This window comes from Saimiri boliviensis, chromosome 9 (assembly GCF_048565385.1).
Source record: "Saimiri boliviensis isolate mSaiBol1 chromosome 9, mSaiBol1.pri, whole genome shotgun sequence".
Lineage (NCBI taxonomy): Eukaryota > Metazoa > Chordata > Mammalia > Primates > Cebidae > Saimiri > Saimiri boliviensis.
Genome location: NC_133457.1, coordinates 96,382,502 through 96,398,705, shown reverse-complemented (window position 1 = coordinate 96,398,705; position 16,204 = coordinate 96,382,502).

Here is a 16,204-nt window from a genome sequence, read left to right as displayed (position 1 = left end):
GGCCGCGCCCTGAGCTATGCTAACCCCGCCCCGAGTGTCCTAACGCCGCCCCGAAGACTCAGACGCCAACCTGGGATCCTAACCCTCTCCTCGAGGGTCATAACCTCCGCATCCTGCGAGCAGGATCCCAAACCTGCCACCAAGGATAAATTAAATTAAATTAACACCAACCATCGGAGGCTTCTAACGCTTCCCCCAAGGATGCTAAACCCCCCTCCCCAACACCTCCCTCAAGGCAGGTAATCCCACCGCCCAGCGTCCTACCACGGTCTCCCAACGGATCCCAAATCCCGCCCCCAGGGATTCGAATCCTCCTGTCTAAAAACCCCAACACCTGCTCGAATGCTCCCAAGATGCTAACCCCGCCCGCCAAAAGATTTTTAACTTGCCTCCAAAGATTCTAATCCGTCCGACGGAAGGATTCGAACTCTCTCTTCAATGGATTCTAACCGTGCCTTAAAGATTTAGGACACTAACCCCAGGGCTCCTGCTCCTGCGCGATCCCAACCTCCCTCCGCCTAAGAGTTTGAATCCCCAGGGGTCTATCCTGCCGATCCAAAGATTCCAACCCTGCCGTCCAGATCCTACCAAAGGATTCCTGCCGCAGTGTTCAAAGATTCCAACCCCACCCTGGAAAGGTCTTACCCTACCCCGGAAATAATCATGATCCCTTTCTCCCACCGCTCCAACCCCTCCCTTCTGGCCCGGCCCTCCCCAGCGCCGCTGCCCGAACGTTCCAGGCCCGTCTGTGGTCAGCGGTTTCCCTTCCGCAGGCCTGCTCCATTCAGACTCCATGCAAAGTTCCTTTCTTGAAGGAACCACCCTGGCCATGCAAAGTTCCTCGACCGAAGGTACCACCCTGGCTTCTGGGCAGTTCAGAGGACCCCCAAGCTGGGGGAAGTGGTCGGGGGAAGTGAGGAGTCGGGCTGGAGGGTGACTGGGGCCCTAAATGGATGAGATCGTGCCCAGCTCCAAGCAATGACAGAACGCACCCTCTCCTGGAAAAGATGGGGGCTATCACCTTAAATTATGTGTAAGTCACCTCCAAAACGTACAGGAATCCTCCTGCGTCTCTCTGTTCCAGTTGCTACCAGCTGATCGGGGCCACCGTCATTTCTTCATTCGTTCATTCATTCATTCATTCATTCATAATTCTTTCAGCAATGTTGTGCTGGGGGCTGGGGAATGCAGGGCTTCTTAAACTTGGCACTATTGACATTTGGGCCACGGGGCCTGTCCTGTGAATGATAGAATGTTTATCAGCATTCCTGGACTCTACCCGCTAGTTGCCTATAGCATCCTACTCCCTAGTTATGACAACAAAATGTCTCCAGACATTTGTAAAGTGTCCCCTGGTGGGGAAGTGGGGAAGAACCATGAATGAGAAAGACAACTACCTTACTCATGTTTTTGATATACATGCCTGTATGGGTCTTTCCCCCTCCTCTTTAGCCTACAGTGCTCAGTATTTTAAAGGGGTCTCCCATCCAAGTACTAACCAGGCCTGAGCCTGCTTAGCTTCTAAGATCAGACGAGATGTGTTCAGTGTGGTATGGCATAGATAACTTTAAAAAAATAGAGATGGGGTCTTACTATATTGCCCAGGCTAGTCTTGAACTCCTAGGCTCAAGTGAACCTACTGCCTTGGCCTCCCAAAGTGCTGGGATTACAGTTGTGAGCCATTGCACCCAGCCTGTATGTGCTTTCTATAAAACCAGATGATGTTTTGAATGTATGTTTAATGTTATTCATTTTTGTACATTCCCTCCTGCCACCCCATCACTGTTGTTAATATCCAGCCATGTTGCCAAAGGTAGCAGCCAAACGTGTAGCCACTGTTTACATCCTTCACATTCTCTTTATCCATTCTCCTAGTCGTGGACACCTAGATCACACACAATTTCCCACTACTGTAAATAGCGCCACAGTGGACATCCTCAAACACGTCCCCGATCGTCCTACATTAAAATTTTGTAAGGACTTGCTTTGCCAAGAACGACAGATGCTTGCAGAACAGCCACTGTCCCACTCTCTCTCCCACCATTTCCCCTTATCTTTACCAACCCTTGGTATTATCCACTGGTCTTAATTTGAGTTCACCAGAAGCAGCCCCTGGACATGGATTCAGGTGAAATAGTTTATTTAGGAGATGCAGAAGACACTGGTAGGGGAGGAGATGGATGAGACAGGGAAGGGAGGAAGGCGAGTTCAAATGAGAATCATGAAGCCAGTTACCATTATGAGTAACTGGAGTGCAATTCTGCAGGGGATCTCTGGAGATATACCCACTTCAGAGTTACTCCACCTGCAGGAGAGGGAGCTGGGGCACTATACACCAACTCCTGTCAGACACCGGATGAGGGGTACTTCGGGGGTACTGATCCTCCAGCATTCTGGCCTCCACCATTCATGCTTCAGCCACCAGAGGGTCTCCAGGAAGAGAAGTGCAGCTCTTAGTAAAGGCCCAGGGGGCATTAGAGGGTCACATCAGCATCAGCTACATCTCCTTCCGAAAGTTTGCCATTCTGACAGTAAAGAACTGCAGAGAGCTGGAACACGCTCCCGTTCATGGACGGTTTCCCAAATGTTTTGCCCTTACATTAATGCTGCAGTTAAAATCCTTGCGTATGTTCCCAAAGCGTCTGTCAACTTGATTGTGGTATCATTTCATGAATAAAATCTACCATCATAAATATTCAGCTTGATGAGTTTTGGCAAATATATATACTGGTATAACCACAACCCCAATCAATATATAGAACATTTCTATTACCCCAAAAAGTTCCCTGAAGTCCTATTGCAGTCAACTTCTCCCACACTTAGGTAGCCTTAGGTAACTACCGACTGGCTTTTGGCCATTATATGTTAGCTTTGTCTTGTCTAGAATTTCTCATAAATGCAGTCATACAGTATGTTTCTTTTGTGTTTGTCTTCTTTTGTTCACACATTGCTTTTGAGATTTTCCATGTTGTTGCATGTTCTAGGGGTTTGTTCATTTTCACTGCTGAGTAGTACTCCATAGTAGATGTATCACAATTTGTTTATCCATTTATTTGTTGAGAGACATTTGGGTTCTTTTCAATTTGAAGCTATATTCACTTACAAGTTTTTGTGTAAGCATTTTTTTTTTAAATGAAGTTTTGCTCTTGTTGCCCAGACTGGAGTAAAGCGGTGTGATCTCGGCTCACCGCAGTCTCGGCTCACAGCAATCTCCACCTCTGGGGTTCAAGCGATTTTTCTGCCTCAGCCTCCCAAGCAGCTCGGACCACAGCCATGCGCCACCACACCTGGCTAATTTTGCATTTTTAGTAGAGATGGCATTTCTCCATGTTGATTAGGCTGGTCTTGAACTCCCTACCTCAGGTGATCCACCCACCTTGGCCTCCCAAAGTGCTGGGATTACAGGCATGAGCCACTGTGCCCGGCCTGTGTTAGACATATTTTTATTTCTCTTGGGTAAATACTTAGGATTGGAATTGCTGAGTTATATAATAAATGTATGTCTAACTTTGTAATAAATTGCTAAGTTGTTTTTCTTTTCTTTCTTTCTTTTTTTTTTTTTTGAGACAGGGTCTTGCTCTGTCATCCAGGCTGGAGTGCAATGGCACAATCTTGGCTCATTTTAACTTCTGCCTCCTGGGCTCAAGTGATCCTTCCACCTCAGTCTCCTGAGTATCTGGGATTACAGGTACACCACCATGCCCAGTTACTTTTGTTTGTTTTTTATAGAGATACAGTCTTACCATGTTGCACAGGCTGGTCTTGAACTCCTGGGCTCAAGTCATTTGTCTACCTCAGCCTCCCGAAGTGCTGGGATTACAGGCGTGAGCCATTGCGCCTGGCCTAAATTGGTTTTTAAAGTGATTACACCATTTTGCATTCCCACCAGTAAGTTATGATTTCCAGTTGCTCCACATACCAACATTTGGCCTTGTCATTCTGTTCAGTTAAAAAAAGTTCCCATCTAACTCATATTTGCATCAGATAACATTTATACAATTACAAATTGTGTTCTAAAACACCCCCTTCCCAGTCTTTGCGGGAGGCAAACATTTCATCTACTCAATTATTCGCTGGTTTGTTGTCATGGAGACTATAGCTGACCATTAAAGTGGTGCTAAGGACTGGGCACAGTGGCTCATGCCTGTAATCACGGCACTTTGGGAAGCTGAGGTGGGCAGATCACCCGAGGTTGGGAGTTCGAGACCAAACTGGCCAACATGGTGAAACCCCGTCTCTACTAAAATTACAAAAATTAGCTGGGTGTGGTAGCAGGTGTCTGTAATCCCAGCTACTCCGGAGGCTGAGGCAGGAGAACTGCTTGAACCTGGGAGGTGGAGGTTGCAATCAGTCAATATTGTACAACTGCAATCTTGGCCCACTCCAGCCTGGGCAACAAAGCAAAACGCCTTCTTAAAAAAAAAAAAAGGGGTGCTAAATGCTCTGTCATTGGAGTCAGACTAGAGTTCAAACCCTGATACTGCCATTACCCGCTGGGTAATGTACAAAGAGGTGACTTGACTATCAGCCCTTGGAGTCTCAGTTTCCTTATCTGTCAAGTGGGAATAATACTACTGCTTACCTCAGTGGGTCATTTTGAGAATAAAATATCAGTGCTTAGGTATGCTGTATATAGATTGTTAATTTTGTTAGTACAGCCTAATCATTAAGATTTCAAACTGCTGTTTAGGCACTGATTCAAGCATAATTTGGAAATCACCTTTGTTCCACTCTGCCTTGTTCCAAAGATAAAAGAAAGTGTATATGACTTTAAAAAGGAGATATTGCCCTGTGGGTAGTGGACCCTTTTGAACATGGAATAAAAGGAACTCTGGAATGATGGTGGACTTGGCTGGTGACTGAAGTCTGGAGAACCCAGTGTGTCCTGGGGCAGGAGGCCAATTCTGGATCAGGAGTAACTGGACCTAGATTCTAGGGCTCCTTCCACCTCTAGATGTGTAGCCTTGAGCAAGCCATTCATTGTCTCTGATTCACTTGGTCAACAAACATAATAATAGGCACATACTGGGTGATGAGTCTTGAGTTGAGTGTTAGGGAACACAACAGAAAATGAGACAGCTGAAATCCCTGGTCTCCTGGAGTTGTCCGATTACTGGAGGGCATTCAACAGATGGTTGCACCAATAAGGGCAGGTTAGAATTGGAACAAGCACTATCAGGGGGTGGGGCTCTGTACAGAGGGTTAACAGGGGAAGGTAGGGAAGGCTCCCCAGCGCAGGCAACATCTTTTTTTTTTTTTTTTTTTTTTTGAGACAGAGTCTTGCTCTGTCATCCAGGCTGGAAAACAGTGGCGTGATCTTGGCTCACTGCAACCTCCACCTCCCAGGTTCAAATGATTCTCCTGCCTCAGCCTCCCAAGGAGCTGAGATTACAGACATGTGCCACCATGCCTAGCTAATTTTTGTATGTTTAGTAGAGACAGGGTTTCATTGTGTTGGCCAGGCTGGTCTTGAACTCCTGACTTCAGGGGATCCACCTGCCTCGGCCTCCCAAAGTGCTGGGATTATAGGCATGAGCCACTGTGCTTAGCCAATAAATTCTTATTGTCTTAAGCCTTTAAACTTTGGGGTAGTTTGTTATACAATGTTGATAACTAATACAATATGCAAAGGCCTCAAGGAAAGTGCTTTGTGTGTCTGAAGAACCGCATTGTGTCTAGCAGAGGAGGGAGGTCCAAGGTGAGGTCCATAAAATTGGCCAGACCACTCAGGACCGTGTAGGCCTCTGTGAGGAGCATAGGTTTTATTCTAACACACATGGGAAGCCGTTGGATGGTTATAAACAGGGGAGTGGCATGATCATTCAATTATTCAACAAATACTTACGGAGCACCTACTATGTGCCATGTGCTATTTTTGATGCTGAGGATACAGTGATAAATAAAATTAATTCCTTCCTGCCTGCTTAGATTTTACATTCTGGAGGGGAAGATGGATAATAAACAGATACAGAAAATTCATTCTGTGTTTCAGAATGATATGGGTTATAAGAAAACTAGGGAGGGCAAGTCTGGCGAGGTGGCTCATGCCTATAATCCCAACACTTTGGGAGGCCAAGGCGGGCAGATCATGTGAGGTTGAGAGTTTGAGATCAGCCTGACCAACATGGAGAAAATCCATCTCTACGAAAAATACAAAATTAGCCGGGTTTGGTGGTGCATGCCCGTAATCCCAGCTACTCGGGAGGCTGAGGCAGGAGAATCGCTTGAACCTGGGAGGTGGAGTTTGCGGTGAGCTGAGATTGCACCATTGCAGTCCAGCCTGGGCGACAAGAGCAAAACTCCATATAAAAAAATAAAACAAACAAAACCACAATTGTATCTCTGTACACTAGTAATAAACAATCTGAACACGAAATTAAAACAATTTCATTTATAATATCACCAAAACAATAAAATGCTTAGGAATAAATTTAACAAAAGGAGTACAGTATACTTTGAAAGGAAGAAAACATTCTTGAAAGAAACTCAAGGCCTAAATAAAATCATCCTATGGCTTGGGAAAGATATCTCATGTTCGTGGACTGGAAAACTTAACATTGTTAAGATGGTAGTACTTCCCAAATTGATCAACACGATCCCTGTCAAAATCCCGGTTGCTTTTTGTTTGTTTGTTTTTGGCAGAAATAAACAAGTTGGTCCTAAAATTCATATGGAATGCAAGGAACCTAGAACAGCCAAAATAATCTTGAAAAGAACAACAAAATTGGAGAACTCACATTTCCTGATTTCCAAAACTTACTACAAAGCTACAGTAATGAAGACAGTGTGGTATTGGTATAAGAATAGAAATATAGGTCAACGGGACAGAATTGAGACTTGAGAAATGAACCCTCACATTTGCGGCCAATTGATTTTCAACAGGAGTGCCAAAACAATTCAATAGTGGAAAAAATAGTATTTTCATCAAATGGTGCTGGACCAACTCAATATTCATTCCTGTGCAAAAGAATGAAGTTGGATCCCAAAATGAATCATAAATCTAAGTGTATGCACTAAAGCTGTAAACTCTTTTATTTTGGGGGTTGGGGTTTCACTTTGTCACCCAGATTGGAGTGCAGTGGCACGATCTTGGCCACTACAACTTCCACCTCCCAGGCTCAAGCGATCCTCCAACCTCAGTCTCCTGAGCAGTTGGAATCGCAGGCACACGCTGGCTAATTTTTTGTATTTTTGGTAGAGAAGGGGTTTTGCCATGTTGCCTAGGCTGTAAAGCTCTTAGAAAAAAAATAGAAGTAAATCTTTATGACCTTGGGCTAGGCAAATTCTTCTTAGATGTGACACAAGTGACAAAACAAAAAATAGGTGAATTGGACTTCATTGAAATTAAGAACTTGTGCCGCAAGTGATACTACCACGGAAGTGAAAAGACAACCCACAGAATGAGAGGAAATATTCGCAAATCACAGATCGGGAAAAGGACTGGGGTCCTGGATATATAAATAGGATGGCTCAATAATTAAAAAAAACACACACACATAATTTAAAAGTGGGCAAGAGATCTGAATAGACATTTATCCAGAGAAGCTATACAAATGGCCAATAAGCACAAGAAAAGGTGCTTAATATCATCAGTTATGAAAAAAATGCAAATCAACCCCACAATGAGATTCCACTTCACATCCATTAGAATGGCTGTAATTTAAAAAGATGAATAATAACAACTATTGATGAGAATATGGAGAGATTCCACCTCATACAATGATGGAGGAAATGTAAAAGGAGCAGCTGCTTTGCGAAACAGCCTGGTAGTTCCTCAAAAAGTTTAACATAGAATCACCATACGACCCAGCAATCCCACGCCCTGGTATATATCCAGGAAAACTGAAAACTTGTCTACACAAAGATCTGCACATAAAATCTTCATAGCAGCATTATTCATAACAGCCAAAAGGTGGAAACAACTTCAATGTCTATCAATGGATAAATGTGGCATATTCAAACAATGAAATACTTGGCAATAAGGAGGTATGAAGTACAGATACAGGCTATGATATGGTGGACCTTGAAAACTTTATGCTAAACGAAAGAAGCTGATCACAAAATACCACGTTATAAAATCCAATTTATATGAAATGTCCAGAACAGGCAAATCTACAGAAACAGAAAGGAGGGCTGGGCGCGGTGGCTCATACCTATAATCCCAGCACTTTGGGATGCCAAGGTGGATGGATCACCAAGTCAGGAGTTTGAGACCAGCCTGGCCAATATGGTGAAACCCCGTAATTGTTTAGTAGTAATTTTTAGTAGTATTTTTTTTTCTACTGAAAATACAAAAATTAGCTGGGCATAGTGGTGCTAGCCTGTAGTCCTAGCTACTCGGGAGGCTGAAGCAGAAGAATCACTTGAACCCAGGAGGCAGAGGTTGCAGTGAGCTGAAATCATGCCACTGTACTCTAACCTGGGCGACAGAGCGAGACTCCATCTCAAAAAGAAAGAGAAAGAAAGAAGAAGGAAAGAAACAAAGAAAGAAAGGAAGGAAGGAAGGAAGGAAAGAAAAGAAAGAAAGAGAGAGAAAAGAGGTTGGGCACGGTGACACATGCCTATAGTCCCAGTCACTCTGGAGGCTGAGATGGAGGATCACTTGAGCCCAGGAGTTCAAGACCAACCTGGGCATCATGCTGAGACCGCCCTCCCCCCCGCTTCCCGCTGTCTCTACTTAAAAAGAAAAAAGAAAAAGAAAAAGCAAGGAGATTACTGGTTGCATTGGGTTGGGGGTTGAGGAGAAATAAGAGGTGACTGCTAACAGGTATGGCGTGTTTTTGGTGGGTGGGTAATGAAAATGTTCGAAAATTGACGGTGATGGTTGCACTACACTGAATATACTAAAAACCATTGCATTGTAAAACTTCAACAGGTGAATTATATAGTATGTAAATTCCTAATTCAATAAAAACGATTTTTACAAAAGAAGGAGGAAGCCCCTTGCGTCTAACAGCTTCTATTGTATTTCACTATTTGTGCAGAACAACAGAACAAACGTGCTAGCATACGCCTGGACCAAGTCCAGAAAGGCACACACAGCAAACAGCCCCAGCGGTTTCTTCCAGGGGAGGAAACTGGATAGTATCTTTTGTACTCTTGAATGTTGAACTACTTGAATGTATTAGCTATTCAAAATAAAATAAAGTCAATTGAAAATACTATCAGAGACTTCGTGGATGAGATAGTACCTCCTGCACCGGGTGGTTGCCCTCACTTCCATTATCTCATTTTCTGTCTTATAAGTAGGGATGACTATAAACGGGTTGCTCAGAGAGGTAAAGATGCTTGCCTGAGGTCACACAGCCAATAAGCGCCGGAGTTGGGATTTGAAGAACCCACGTGGATGTGCCTCCAGCGTGCCTCTGACAGCTGTGTTTGTAACTATTACAGAAAATGCAGTAACTGTGCCCAGGAAGTTGAGGAGTATATAGAGAGATGCAGAGTGCAGGAAGGGACCCAGGGCTCCGTCCTGGAAGCTAGAACACAATGTAAGCTTTGCTTTATAGCGGGTCAGAGGTTGAGTCCTTCCAAAACGTATTTTCCTATTTCCAGAGGGCATTTGCATTTCATATTTCAGATTCTTTGGGACCACTGTTGATTGTTCTATATTCAAAACATGTTGAGGGATGGGAGAGAGAGCACAATCATTATTTCCCCTTTTATTTGCAAAGTAGCCAGTGTTTATTTCATAGCTACACCCTCCCAGGCAGGAGCTCACTGCTCCCTGACCTTTTCCAAAAGGGGGCAAACGAAAATCAGAGAAACTCCCCACAGCCCGTAGGAGGCCCCTGACCCTCAGAAAGCTCCTCCATCCTCCAATCTTCTTTAACTCCCACTCAGCCTTATTTTTCTCCAGAGAATTTGTTGCCACCAGGCACTACGGTCCATATTTTGTATGTTCACCTGCTGTTGATTCTCTGTCTCCTCCACTATGTTGCAAGTTTCATGCAGATACTATTTCATGCAGATATTACAGAGGAAAAGTGAAGCTCAGAGTTTAGGAACAGTCAGTGAGTGACAGTGCCAGTGCTGGCATCCAAACCCTTCATTCTTTGATTAATTCCATTAATATATATTAAGGGTCTACCACGTGCATTTCTGCTGAGGTCTGAGAGCACAAAAATAGACAAGAGGGCTTTGGCCCTCAAGCAACTTTCAATCTAATTATGGAGACAATCATTTAACCAATAACTTAGATACAGTGGAAAGTGCTGCTAGAGAGGGAGAGAGATACGCTCATGATATTGTGGGACCAAGTAGAAAGGACACTGAGTGCAGCCTGGGCCGCAGCAAGGACTTCTTGAAAAACGTGAAATGGGCCGGGCATAGTTCATCCTTGTAATCCCAGCACTTTGGGAGACTGAAGTGGGCAGATCACCTGAGGTCAAGAGCTCGAGACCAGCCTGGCCAACATGGCGAAATCTCATCTCTACTAAAAATACAAAAATTAGGCAGTCCTGATGGTGAGCACCTGTAGTCCCAGCTACTCAGGAGGCTGAGGCAGGAGAATTGCTTGAACCCAGGAGGCAGAGGTTGCAATAAGCTGAGATTGCGCCACTGCACTCCAGCCTGGGCAATGGAGTGAGACCTTGTCTTGAGGTCGGAAGTTCAAGACCAGCCTGACCAACATGGTGAAACCCCGTCTTTAAAAAAGATTTTAAAAATTTAAAAAATAAAAAAGAAAAAAAGTGACATGAGTTGAGGTTTAAAGGGTGCCAGTGGAAGATCAGGGCAAAGGGTGTTCGAGACAGAAGGGGCAACCTGACAAAGGCTTGAGCGGAAAACAGCCTGGCCTGTTTGAGAACTGCAAACACTTCCATGTTGTCAGCGCCTGAAGCCCCAGGCAGAGACTAGAGACTGCCTTTGGAAGAGGAGGCTGGAGGAGGCAGCAGCTGCTGGTAGGCACTGGGGCTAACTCATGCCGGACTCAGGCAAGACTGCACAGGGCTGGCCTATGGGAGCCTTCCAAGCTTCCTATCCCAAGTACCATCCTAGAGGCAGGCGACCTCCTGCTCAGGGGCAGAGTGAGACTGGGTGGGGACAGGGGGTGGTGCTGGGGGACTCCATGAAATTGTTTATCTGCCCCCAGCTGCATGGCCACCCCCAGCTGACAGGTCCCCCCAGGGGGGTTGGGGGACTGTTCAGTTTCACAACACTCCTTTCCTCTTCCCCCAGTGTCTCTGGAGGCTAAGAAAAGAGGAAGCGCTTTGCGGACTTCCTCCTGGGTCCGGGTGCACTCAAACCCAGGCTGGTGTTCTCCCAGGGTCGGGGCTGGACCTGCCTACTGCATTCTGCCCCGGGGGGGGGGGGGCCGGGGGGAAAGGACCTGGGTGTAGCCCTGCCCCTCATTCAGTGGTGGACATGCTCAACAGGGTGTGCCCAGGCCTGGGGCTAGGAGAGTGAGTTGGAGTCTCAGCTTTCTTTTTTTTTTTTTTTTTTTTTTTTTGAGACAGAGTGTCTCTCTTGTTACCCAGGCTGGAGTGCAATGGCACGATCTCGGCTCACTGCAACCTCCGCCTCCTGGGTTCAAGCAATTCTCCTGCCTCAGCCTCCTGAGTAGCTGAGACTACAGGCACACACCACCATGCCCAGCTAATTTTTTGTATTTTTAGTAGAGACAGGGTTTCACCACGTTGACCAGGATGGTCTCGATCTCTCGACCTCGTGATCCACCCGCCTCGGCCTCCCAAAGTACTGGGATTACAGGCTTGAGCCACCGCGCCCGGCATAACTTTCTGTGTGTGCCTGCCAAAGGTTCTCTCTTCTCTGAGCCTGTATCTCAAAGAGGAAGGCACATCCTTACTCAGCAATTTGAAACTGGGGTGATGTGCATGAATTCACATGGAGAGATCCCCAAGACATTCTTTCAGAATCACAGAGAGAGTATGTTCCTTTTTAAAATAATAACATGGTTTTGTGTTTTCCTATACATGTATGTAAATGCATAGAGAAAAGTCTGGAAGCTAAACAGCCAACAAGAAACAGAGGTCGTTACTGAAGAGGAAAGGAACATTGATGTTGCTGGTGGTGGTGGTGGGGGGGTCTTTTTCTATGTTTTTTGTTTTGTTTTGTTTTTGTTTTTTTTCAGAAGGAGTCTCGCTCTGTTGCCCAGGCTGGAGTGCAGTGGTGTGATCTTGGCTCACTGCAACCTCTGACTCCTGGGTTCAAGTAATTCTCCTGCCTCAGCCTCCTGAGCAGCTGGGATCACAGGTACGTGCCACCACACTTGGCTAATTTTTGTATTTTTTAGTAGAGACGGGGTTTCACCATGTTGGCCAGGCTGGTCTTGGACTCCTGACCTCATGATCCACCCACCTCAGCCTCCCAAAGTGCTGGGATTCCAGGTGTGAGCCACTGTGCCTGACTGGTCTTTTTTTTTTTTACTTTAAGTACTGGGACACATGCAGAACCTGCAGGTTTGTTACTGCTATTCACGTTTTATTTGCTTTAACCATGTTTGTCCATCTGTCTGTCCATCAATTCATCTTTTAAAATGCATTTGAAAAATATTACCTCAGCACATATATTACTGACGAGTTCAATTTCAATATTTGTTTATGGTAGTTTTCTTTTCATGTAAATTTACAGGCAAAGGGCAAAAGATTAAGTGTTCTTTTGCTAAGTTTTTACAAATGCATATATATCTGTGTAACTTAAACCCCATTAAGAGATACATTTTTATCACTCTAGAAAGTTCCCTCTTGACCCCCTATATAATATATACACTTTTTTTTTTTTTTTGATGACCAGGTCTCACTATGTTGCCCAGGCTGGCCTTGAATTCCTGGTTTCAGGTGATCCTCCCACCTCAGCCTCCCAAGTAGCTGGGACCATAGGCCTCTATGGCATATTTTAATTGCTGACATCCTAAGGGTCAACACTCAGCAGAGAGCTCAATAACGTTGGTTGAAGGAAGGACTGAGTCTAGGAATGAATGTGCAGGTGGCTTCTCATCTAAGGACAGGATCATGTCTTTTTCTTTTGCAATCCCCATGGAATTGGTACACATCAAATGCTTAATAAAGACTTGTTGATTGTGGCTGTGCAGGGTGGCTCTCACTTGTAATACTAGTACTTTGGAAGTCTGAGGTGGAAGGATTGCTTGAGCCAGGAGTTTGAGGTGAGCCTACACAACAAAGTGAGATCCCATCTGTACCAAAAAAAAAAAAAAAAAAAAATTATCCAGGCATGGTGGTGCATGCCTATTGTTCCAGCTACATGGGAGGCTGAGGCAGGAGGATTGCTTGAGCCCAGGAGGTCAAGGTAACAGTGGGCTGTATTCACCCCACTGCATTCCAGCCTGGATGACAGCACAAGGTGGTCTCAGAACGAAACAAAACAACAACAAACACAAAACAACAGCAACAAAATAAACCTGTGCTGATTGCATTAGTTATATACCGCCATGTAACAGATGACCCAAAGTTTAGCAACTCAAAATTGTATAAACATACAGAAGGAGCAGGATTGAGATTTTAAAAATTGTAACTATTTAAAAAATAGAAACAGGGTCTTAGTATGTTGCCCAGGCTGGTCTCGAACTCCTGGCCTCAGGCAATTCTCCCACCTTAGCCCCCCAAATTGCTAGGATTACAAGTGTGAGCCACCACACCTGGCCAACATTTATTATCTCACAGTTTCTGTAGGTCAGAAATGTGGAAGTAGCTTAGCTTAGTGGTTTTGGCTTGGGATCTCTTATGAGGCTGAAGTCAATGTGTCAGCCTGGTGAGACGTCATCGGAAGGCTGGACTGGGGCTTGGAAACTATCTGTTTCCAAGATAGTTCACTCACATGGCTGTTGGCAGGAGGCTCTCAGCTGGAAGTGTGCTGAGCTCCAGGGAGTGTAGGAATGAGTCAGAATCGGCCTCCCCTTCCAAGATCTCTCTCTCTCTCTCTAGGGGTGTGTGTGTGTGTGTGTGTGTGTGTGTGTGTGTGTGTGTGTGTGTGTGTTGGGAGTAGGGGTGGGGCTGGAGAGAGGTCAGACAGATATTGAAACAGATGGTGTCTATAGAGTTCAGTAAATACAATACTGGAATAGTGGTTTTCTGAAAACATTGCTTTGCTGTAATTCACATTCATGACATAACATTTAAGACACATCACGTAGAGAAAGTATCCTTCCCTCCTTATTCTGCAGCCACACCCCTCCAGCTCAGAGGCACAACCATAACTTGTTTTGTGTACCTTCCAGAACTATTCTATACCATAAGACATTTCCCACCTTCTTAAACAAAAAAAAAAAAAACAGCACTATTCAAAATGCATTCTTCTGTATTTTGCCTTCACCCCCCCCCCACCCACTTACTCTATCTCGGAAATAATTCTGTATCAGTACATAGGGCAACTTTGTTCTTATTTATGGCTGCATGGTATTCTGTTGTCTGCAAGAGCCACAGTTCATTTAACCAGAGCCCTATCACTGAACATTTGGTTTATTTCCAAACTCCTGTTATTAGAGACAAAGCAGCAGTGATTTTCCTTGCACTTTCATTTCCACTCACGTGGGTATAAATGTCAGAGAAATTCTTGGCAGTGGAATTGTTGCATCAAAGGGCTCATGCATCTAAAATCCTGGTAGAAATTGCTCAGTGGGGTTTCTACCAACTCGCTCTCCCACCGGGAATGTGTGAGAGTGCCTGTTTCCTCACACCTACACCCACATCGTGAGTGATCACACTTTCCACATTCTGCCAATCCCTTAATTGAAAAATCACTGCTCGGTGTCATGTTAATCTGCATTATGTTATTATGAGTGAGGTTGAACAACTTGTCATACCTTTTAGAGTTGTTTGTATTTTCTGTGAACTGTCTGTATAAATAATTTGCCTATTTTTCTATTAGGCTGTTGGTCTTATTTACTTGGCGGTCTTTACACATCAAATGCACTATCCTTTTGTCTCCATGATAGGCTTCAAAAATATTTTTTTGAGAACAGGCTGCTTTTAGATACAAATGAGAAGTTTCTGCAGATTGCATCATTTTCTGCACATTGCTGCAGGGCTGTGCAGTGGCTGAGGCATCAGGAATACTGTGCGGGGCTCTTAAAAGTGAGGTTAGAAGCCAGATGGGGGGCCCTGGGAGCAGGAGGACAAGGAGGTGGATATCAGCTCTTGCGATGGATGGAAGGGGCTGCCACAAGAGACAGTGAACTCTCCAGTGCAGGAAGTGGGCAGACAGGGTGGCCTGGCTTTAAGATCCCTCTGCCTCCCACCCTGAAATACCTGAGGATAAACAAGTCAAGTGGGAGGACCCACCAAGAGGGCCATCAATTTCTGGCCGTGTAGGCCTGATTGGGTGGTTACTGCATCTGGAAGCTCCTAGTAACTAATTCCTTCCTTTCCTTCCTTTTTCTTTTCCTTCCTTCCTTCCTTCCTTCTTTCCTTCTTTCTTGAGATGGAGTCTCACTCTGTCACCCAGGCTGGAGTACAATGGCACGATCTTGGCTCACTGCCACCTCTGTCTCCCATCCTCAAGCGATTCTCCTGCCTCAGCCTCCCGAGTAGCTGGGATTACAGGCACACACCACCACGCTCGGCTAATTTTTGTATTTTTAGTAGAGACGGGGTTTTTTTTATGTTGGTCAGGCTGGTCTTGAACTCCTGACCTCATGATCCGCCCACCTCGGCCTCCCAAAGTGCTGGGATTACAGGCATGGGTGAATGGCTTGAGCTGAGGAGTTGGAGGCTGCAGTGAGCTATGATTGTGCCACTGCACTCCAGCCCAGGTGACTCAGACAACAACAAACATTAGATCACCTCCCATTGCCTATGCCTCCTAGCCTGCCCTTCAAGGGCTTCTAATCCACCCACTTTTCTGGTTTCCTCTCCTGCCACTCCTGCCCACCCACCTTCTCTCCCACCTCACACTCTCCATGTTCCTCCAGCAATCGTAAGTCACTTTTTGAGCACTTTCTACATGTACTTTTATGTGAAATATCTTGTTTAAGACTCATAACAATCTATGGGGTCTACAAGGGTGAGGCTATTATCAACCCCACTTGACGGATGAGGAAACCAAGACCCAGGGACATGTTAGGGGCTTTCCCAAGGTCATCCAACAAGCAGATGGCAGAGTTCAGATTCAAAACCCTCTGACTCTCTGTCCAGGAAGCCTAAGTGCTTCACCACTGCTAACCGGTTACCAGTCCTGGAGTGCACCATGCTCCTTCAAGCTCGCCTGCCTTTGCTCATGCTGGGTCCCC